Source organism: Pteronotus mesoamericanus, unplaced genomic scaffold (assembly GCF_021234165.1).
Source record: "Pteronotus mesoamericanus isolate MK-2021 breed Mesoamerican mustached bat unplaced genomic scaffold, CSHL_Meso_final contig_82, whole genome shotgun sequence".
NCBI classification, from domain to species: Eukaryota; Metazoa; Chordata; class Mammalia; order Chiroptera; family Mormoopidae; genus Pteronotus; species Pteronotus mesoamericanus.
The window spans coordinates 28,314,606-28,324,033 of NW_026555265.1; the positions used below are offsets into that span (position 1 = coordinate 28,314,606).

The following is a 9,428-nucleotide window of genomic DNA, read 5'->3' on the forward strand; positions in this document are numbered from 1 at the left end:
CTGTTTCTGATTTGTGGTTGGTTAAATTCGTGGATAAGAAAGGCTGACTCTAGTTAAGATTTGGGGGAGTCAGGCGTTACATGCAAAAAAAACCAAAAAACAAAAAACCACCTTATATGTAAATTTTCAATTTTGTGGTGGTCAGCACTCCTAATCCCCCCATTTTTCAAGGACGACTGTATTGTTTTCTATCTTCAGTAGGTTGAACCCACAGATTAAAAATACACAGATACTAAGGGCCAACTGTAATTGTTTTTGGGGAGTCAAAAATTATACACGGATTTTAAATTGCACAGAGGTTGACACCTCTAACCTCATCATTGCTGCAGGGTCAACAATATTCACTTAAATGTACATAAACAGAAGCACCTGTTTTTTTCTATGCAGTCACAGTTTGATTGCCATGATTTGCGTTTCTTTTATTTCTGCTTTTGTATGTAACAGCTTAGTAGGTAGCTCTTTTTTCAAATAACTGAAGGTCACTTAGTATTTAAAAAAATTGTTATCAACTCCACCCTCTATAATCTTTATTATATAAAATTTGTTTATTAAAATGGATGTCTGGAAAACAAGTTATTAGTAGCTCTTACAGTGACTTCCTTTGCTAACTAATTAAGATACAAGGTAAGCTTACATTCTTTGTGTGTGTATATGTGAGCATGAATTTAATTTGATGTGCATCCATTCAGAAATGATATAGTAAACTTTCTTGTTTTTTACAAGTTACATAGAAATGTATATGTGGTTAAATAGTGAGGTAATGAAAAATTCACAGTCTTCATGATAACATGCTGATAATTACAAAGATCATAATTCCATGGACATTGTACTGACTATACCTTTTACAACTAAAAGAATTTTCTCAGCTGGGTATTCTCAAAAGCCACACTGGCTTAAGAAAATAAGAGTGATTACAAAATGATCAATGTACAAACAAATCAACATATTCATCTAAGTGTGTCTTATAAACTTTTAATTTCTTAGTATTTCAGTTTGTGTTTTATGAGAAAAGGGTTTGATGCTCAAACAACATTAGAAAATCATAAGTTAAACCCAGTTAAATAGATTAATGTTGAATTTATCCATGTATACCACATTATAACTTGCTTTATGACTTTCTGATGAGAGGCACCTGCCTACAGAGTTACACAAAAGGCTTTGACCAAGGTACTATTTTATTTTTCTATAAGATCCTATATCTAGATCACTAAGAAACAAAATTTTTACTGTCTAATATTTTTTGTTATAGTTTTGCAGTCAGATGTTGATAGGGATATTTAGTGCATAGGTAGTAGATTCTCTGCATAGGTAGTAGATTCTCATCATTATTTCTATAACTTTTGTTTTCATGCCAATGACAAATATAAATTAGATTAAAATGATTATTTTGAAACATTTATATTTTATTTTATGTTATTACACAAATTCATGTGCAACTATCATTACATAATGACCCAAAAATAAATATGAATTCCTCAGCCAAATATCTAATCTTAGTGATAAAATTAGCCTATTTGTCATTGACTGAGAAAATTGTTGCTTTGGGTTTTAAATGATTGATTTTAATAAGTAAATAGAACTGTTTATAATAACAAGATCATTTCATTGCACTTTTTTCAGCAAATGGTTTTATATTTTTCTTTAAGTTGTTTTTCTAAATCACCTACTTTGTTTGTCCTTTAGTGTATTTCAGAAAATTTTTCTTGGGTCTGATAGAACTGGATCATTCATCCATTCATTCAAAAAAGATTTATTTAAACCCTCCCATTTCCAAGTATATTCTAGATGCTGAGCATAGAATAAAACAGAATCCTGATATTATGCAAAGTTTTCTTACAGATTGTAGTCAATAATGAAATATGCAAATAAGTAAATCTAATATTTATAATGGTGATGAGTGCTTTGGAGAAAAACAAAGCACAGAAGGAGACTAGGAAGCCAGGGTCAGGGCAGGTTTACAGTGTTAAATAAGGCTGCCAAGGAGGTCGTCAGTCAGAAGGTCAAATTTGAACAAAATGCTAGACTAGATAAGTAAACAAGCATTTATATGTCTATGCAGTGGGAGAATATTCCAGAGAGAGGAAAAAGAAAATACGAAGGCACTCAGTAGGGAATTTGTCTAGTGTTTGATAAGTAGCAGAGCATGAACTGAATGAGGAGAATAGTAGGTGGTGAGATAGAAAAGTAAACAAACAAACAAACAAACAAAAAACAGATTGTGTAGGACTCTCTAGGTCATTGTAAGAACCTTTGCTTTTATTGTAAGTGAGATGGGAAACCATTGGAGGCTTTGGGGCAGAGAAATAACAAGATCTAACTTATTTTTAAAGAACACTCTAAACTGTGTTGCAAATAGGCAGTTGGGGAGAAAAGAAGAGCAGAAAGATAGGTTAGAAGCTATTGCAATAATCTAAATAAGTAATAAGTGGTGTGAACAAGGGTGTTTATGGTAGAGATAGTGTGAAATGTTGAGTTTCTGAACATATCTGAAAGTAGTAGAAAATAGCAATTTCTGGTCAACTGACTGTGGAATGTGACAACAAAGTTTTTGCTTAATAATGACAGGAGAAGGAAATGGTGGAAGGAGAAGTGTAAGAAAACCATGAGATTTCTAATTGGAAACACTGAACTGGTAACTGTAATGTTTTGTATGGAGTTCAGAAGAGAAGTCTGAACTAGGGATGTATTTCTGAGAATTGTCAGCGTGAAAATGGGTGGTAAATCAATGGAAATGAATGAAATTACCAAGAAAGTGAGTGAAGACAGAAGAAAAGAGGAAGGACTAATCCTTAAGGCCTCTCCAAGTCAGAAAGAAAAGAGAATTAAGAAATTTAGCAAGGAGTATATGGGGAAGAAATAGGCAGTAAAATAAGAGAAAACAAGGAGAATGATCTGGAAGTAAAGTCAAGAGCATGTCAAGATAGACCAAGTCACTCTTTCCGAACATAATGGAACAGGAGGCACGATCATGAGAGTGGACATTGGCCAAGACAAAAAGTTCCAGGGACAGGAGTCCAAGTGCCAGGACATCTTCCTCAGGCCGTTGGAGCTGCACAGGTTTCTTGCTGTAAGAACCAACTCTGCCTTTTGGCAAGTGGTGCCAAAAGGGGTGTTCATGAGTCATACCAGCTGGCCACCTCTGTCCCTTTCCCACATGATCAGGAAGGTGAAGCTTCCTGGCCATGAGGGCAAAACTTTTGTGATTTTAGGGATGATCACGGGTGCTGTGCATGTCCAGGAGGTGCCCAAACTGAAGGTGTGTGCACTTCAGTGTGAGTAACCCGTCTGGAGCCATGTCCTCAAGGCTGGAGACAAGATCCTCACCTTCAACCAGCTAGCGCTGGGCTCCCCCACAGGCTGTGGCTTGATCCTGCTCTCTGACCTTGCAAGGGCCAAGAGCTGTACAGGCACTTTGTCAAGGCCCAGAAAACCCCTCACAGCTACATCAACCTCGTGTGCTCTCCAAGGACTGGAAGTTCCAGTATGCCAGGGGCCAACAGGCCAGCCACAGCTGCAAAAGCTAACATTGGATATATCATCAATAATATTGTAATAACTGTATGGGCCAGGTGGGTACTGGAAATATCAGGTGGAATATTTTGTCAAGAATATGACTGTCTTGCCACTATGCTGTACACCTGAAAACAATACACAATATTATTCAATGTAAACTTTAAAAATGAATAAATATGTCAATTTCTATAGCAAAAAGTAAGTTATATAATAAAAAGATTTATTTCTAGGTCAAAGATAAAAAAGAAAGCAAAACCTAACCTCAGCTCCTTGTATGTCATTAAAAGAGACTTTTGGATGTTGATAGGAAAAATAAAAAAGGCCAAATCAGATGAGAACTGAGAATTCACCTTTATCATTGACTTTGACAAGGGTAATACTGAGTAATGTGGTGGGGATGCAGCCTGAAGGCAGTGAGCTCAAGAGAAAATGGGAGAAGGGAGGACAGCAATAAGAAGGGAATTAAACATTGAAAGGTTTGCTGTAAAAGAGGAGGGAAACAAGGCATTGCCAAGGAGATGGAGTTATCCAGTTTGTATTTTGATTTTATTCACTTTTTTTTTAAAGAATAGGAAAACTACCATTAGAAATGCTGAAGCTGTGTCCATGAGTGGATGAGAAAGAATATAATATGATGCATGTGGGAAGATTGCTCTTAAAACATAAGCCAGCCATAGTAACAGAAGGGAAGGAAGATGAGGCAGTTGGGCCGGTGGAAAGTCTTTCCTGATTGTTTCTTTTTTCTCCGTCAAATAGAAAACAAGGTTATCAGCTCAGAGTGATGACTGGGGAGATAAAGGTATGAAGAGAAAATAAAAAATAGCTTTCTGGGAGCATGAGATGTTAACTGGATTTAGAGAAATGCATTTTGATTTTTTGGCAACACTAATGAGCACACTTGATGTTAGTGATTCTGAACATAATGTGAGACTAGTCATCATGGTTGGCTGTTTCTCTCTAGCCATATTCAGCTATGTGGGTAGGTGTGGAATAAGCAAGAAATTGCATTTAAATAGAGGTGAGGTTTTGATAAATGCTATGATAAAAAAAGAGAAATGCAGAGACTTAAAAGATGATGATTAATTTCCCATGGACAAAAACAATTCATTTTGTAACTATTTATTCTAATATTATTATCCTTTAAATAATACTGGTGGATAAAATGCAACCTTGTAAAGGTGTATAAGGTAGAATAAACAAACTCACAGTAAAACCCACTTAAATTCCATGTCTCAGAAGTAGCCACTATAAATAGTTTTGTGTCTATCCTTCTAGACATTTTCTATGAATACATAAACAGATAGATTTTTTTTAAAACCAAATATTGCTTCACACCATTAATATAGTTCTGGTACTTAACTTTTTTTTTACTCACAATATATCACAGCCACACTTCTACACTGGTTCTTAGAGATCTATCTCATTCTACAACTACATAATATGCTATTGTATTGCCGAGCCATAATTTATTTTAATAATCACTTTTTACTTTAGGTTATTTCCAGCTTTTGCTATTATGAATAATGCAAAATGAACATCTTTATCTACAGAAGTTGATTAGTTATTGAATTATTCCTCTAATGCAGATTACTAGAGGAAGGAATGCTTATTCAAAAAGTATGTACTCTTTCATAATTTCTACCAAATGATAGACACAAAGAACATAGCAGTTTATTCTTCTTCTAAGTTCTCAACACTAGATATGAAAAATACTTATAAAATTATGAAGCGTTTGAATATCCCTTTCATTTTACACTTAACTATGAAGCATTTTAAATATACAAGAAATCATATACAAATATGTAGACACCGATGAGATTAAAACCATTTTACTATTTAGCTATTGTTTCGAGTCTCTATTTTATTTTATTTCACTTAAGAAATAGACTTCCCACCTGAATCTTAGTTATCACCCTATATTATCTTTTTTCCCCACCACAGGTAAACATTATTCTGAAGTTTTCTGTTTACCATATTATATATTTTACAGTTATCTTTTCATTTTTCTCTCTTCACTAGTTTTAAACCACCATGAGGGGAAGGATTCATGTTTGTTTAGTTCACTTTGATTTCCTAGTATAAGATAAAGATGGCATATTGTAGCATCTCAAAAATAATAGTCGAATGAATTAATGAATAGGTATATGTAGTATCACTGATGTCATCGTCCTTTACCATAAATAAAAGTATACATAAAATTTGATTATAATATTCTAAAAATTGATATAAATGGAATCATACTATGTATTCTTTGCAAATTGATTTTGACTCAATATTTTGCTTTTGAGACATAATCATGTAAATACATTTTAATCTAATTCATTCATATATATTGTTGTGTTATATTATCTATTTTCATTAGAATGGTTTATTTATTCCCTTACTGAGGGACAATTAGGTTATTTCTCACTTTTTTACTTGTATATGCAATTACCATAAGTGAGAGAAATTGCCAAGTCATGGAGTATATGAGTGTACATGTATGTGTATATTTGTTTATACTAGTATTAGTAAATTCTTCAAGATAATTGTATCAATTTATACACCTCCAGAATTTCTGTTTCTCTACACCTTCACTAACTTTTCTTACTCAAACTGGATCAAAATGATGAGAGTGAAATTGTGCATAATTATTATTGTTCTATTACACATTTGCCTGATTAATAGTAAGACTGATCTTCCAAATTTGTCCTGGCCATTCCGTATAACCCCCATTTTTAGGGTCCCATTTATAACCTTCCCCTCACCATTTCCTTTTTCTTATTGGTCACACATACATCACATATAGTAAATATGCATATATATTCTGGATATTAACACATTATTTATAAATAAATATAAAACTTAGTCTGTATTGGTGATATCACCTTTGGTGCAAAATTGTTGGGAAACGCCTTGCCTGGTTTCAGGAACTGTAACCCTGCCAACAAGCTGGAAGGCCCTAAGGCTGGAAATAATCAGGAGGCCTTGGAGAAATAGGCTCCTGAGGAGACATAACCTGTCCCTCCTGGCAGGGATATAGCTCCTGCCTCTCTGCTTTGCCATGGAGGACTGGGCATCAATGATGTGTAAGACCCCTTGAGGGAGGGGCAACCTAAGACAGATCCCAGTTGGTATGGACAACAGACAAGAAATTGGGGGACACAGAGAAGGGGCAAAAAGGCCCCTGCACCTCACCGCTTGGCTTGGACATGGCCGGAGTCCTCACTACAGCCAAAAAGCAGTCTCCTTATCTCTTGGTGGTTCCCTCCCCACACCTGGCACAAGCTTGAAACAGTACAGGAATCAGCCCTAAATCAGGTCTGGTGGTTCCCGGGGAAATCAGGCCTAAAAGTAAATTCTTTAAAGTGTGCTTTGTTCTTTCCTCAAAGCTCTGGCCAGCTTATGCTATGAAGGACATTTACATTATTTACACCCCTTACCCTATATGTTAGGTGCCTGCCCTTATCTTTAGTCTCTTTTGTTTATATAGTCTCCTCTCAGACCCATCTAAATCAGTGTATTCCTGTCACTTCTTAAAAGCATCATATATTCTCTATGAAACTTAACATACTAATGTAATGAGATAACGTATGCATTCCTGTTACCTAGCCCCACTGATAAGATTTTCAAATAAAGCCTTTGAACAAAAGGCAGGGGGGTCTTCTCCTTAGAGGGATGTGCCATGGCCTTCTCCACTAAGAGGGAAGTGCCCCTGTCTGCTCTCCCAGCAAATAGAGAAGTGTTTGCGATGATTTGTGTTTATTCCCCTTCTCGGTGACAACCCCAGGAAGGGCTCTGCAGGATTCAGAGCCCTGCTCCCATTTCAGCTGGCCCCTGACAGTTTCCCTCAGATTCAGGGAGTGCCATACTGTGGTGGGCTCCTTCCCCCAGCATGGCAGCTGCTGCCTGGGCCAGGACGAGCTGCGACCCCAGCGGTGCTCCCCCTCAGTGGCGTACCCCATCTAGCTGCCCCTCAGCGCAACACAAAATTATCAATTTTTTCTTCACAGTTTTATTTTTTAATCAATCTTTTTACATTTGTCTAAAAGTTTTATGTGTTTTTAGTACACATTTAGTTTTGATAAAACTAAGTCTTCCATATATCTTTTTGCAAACAATTGAAGTAGAAAATATAACTTCATCACAAAGGCAGTAAAATTTCAGATATCCCATGTAGTAATATTTTTGCCGATATATCTCTTGGGCAAGGGAAATAAAGAAAAAATAAACAAAAGGGGCTACATCAAATTAAAAACTTCTGCATGACTAAAAGGGAACCAAATATATGGGAGAACATATTTGCTAATGATACATTGGACAAGTGTTTAATCTCCAAAATATATAAAGAACTCAGACAACTCGACAACCAAAAGACAAACAACCCAATTAAAAATTGGGTAAAGTATCTGAATAGACAATTCTCCAGGGAGAACATATAGATGGCCCATACACATATGAAAAATTGCTCAGCATCACTAGCCATCAGAGAGATACAAATTAAAACCACAATGAGATGCCACTTCGCACTGGTCAGAATGGCCATCATATACAAAACAAACAGCAAGTTCTGGTGAGGATGCGGAGGAAGGGGAACTCCAGTGCAATGTTGGTGGGAATGCAGATTGGTGCAGCCACTGTGGAAAACATGAAATTTCCTCAAAAAATTAAAAATGGAGTTGCCTCTGGACCCGGTGATTCCATTGCTGGTAATATACCCTAAGAATCCTGAAACATCAACTCAAAAAAACTTATGCAGCCCTGTGTTCATAGCAGCATTATTTAAAATAGCCAAGTATTGGAAACAGCTCAAGTGCCCATCACTTAAAAAACTCTGGTACATTTACACAATGGAATACTACCCAGCAGAAAGAAGGAAGAAGGAATTTCTATCCTTTGCGACAGCATGGATGGAAGTGGAGACTCTTATGCTAAGTGAAAATCATATGGTAAAAGACAAATACCATATGATCTAACTTATAAGAGGAATCTACTGAACAAAATAAACTAATGAGCAAAACAGAGCCAGAGACATAGAAACAGGGAACAGACTGAATGCTGCCAGAGGAAAAAGCAGGAGAGGAGAATGGTGGAAAAATGAAGTGATTAGTCAAAGAACATGGATATGGACAATAGTGTGGGGATTGACTGTCGGCTGGGCAGAGGAGGGCAAAGGGGGAAAGACTGGGACAACAGTAATAGAATAAATAAGAATTTAAAAAAGCACATTGAAAAAAATTTTAAGAAGACTAATTTCATCTATTCTGTATAGATAGCCAATTGTCTCAGAATACTCACTGATGGGTCTATTTTTTTCTTATATGATTTGAAATGCTCATGACATCATACACACAGCACCACCTCTTACTGTGTCAATTTCCTATTGCTGCAGTAGCACTTTAATGTAACTTTAGTGGTTTAAAAGCATATGAACTTACTGCCTCACAGTTCTGGATATCAGAGGTTCAAAATCAGTTTCACTGCATTCAAGGCAAGGGGATGGCATGCTGGTTCCTTTTGGAGATTCTGCGGGAAACATCCCTTTCCCTGCCTTTTTCGGGTTTTGTCATTGCCTGTATTCTTTGGCTGGTGCCCCTTCATCTTCAGAGCCCATCACTCCAATCTCTACTTCATCATCATGTCACCTTCTCTTTGGTAGTAAAGCATCCCTCTGCATCTCTCTTACAAAGATGCTGTGATTACATTTAGGGCCCACCTGGATAACCCAGATTCCTGTCCCCAAACCAAGGTCCTTTAGGCCATATGAGGTAACAGTCATTGGTTTCAGAGGTTAGCACTTAGATATCTTTGGGGCCTTTTTCAGCCTACCACAGTAACTTTAATAACATATTTTTAATAAAAAAGGAATGTTGAATATTATAAAATAGTTTTCCTTCATCTGTTGAAACAATAATTCTTTTTCTCTTAAAGATTTT

At 36.2% G+C, this 9,428-nt stretch overlaps 1 pseudogene; it reads left to right on the forward strand.

Annotated features, from left to right (window-relative positions):
• Positions 1–2,968: 2,968 nt before the first annotated feature.
• Positions 2,969–3,524, forward strand: LOC129080019 (60S ribosomal protein L18-like; annotated as a pseudogene).
• Positions 3,525–9,428: the final 5,904 nt, after the last annotated feature.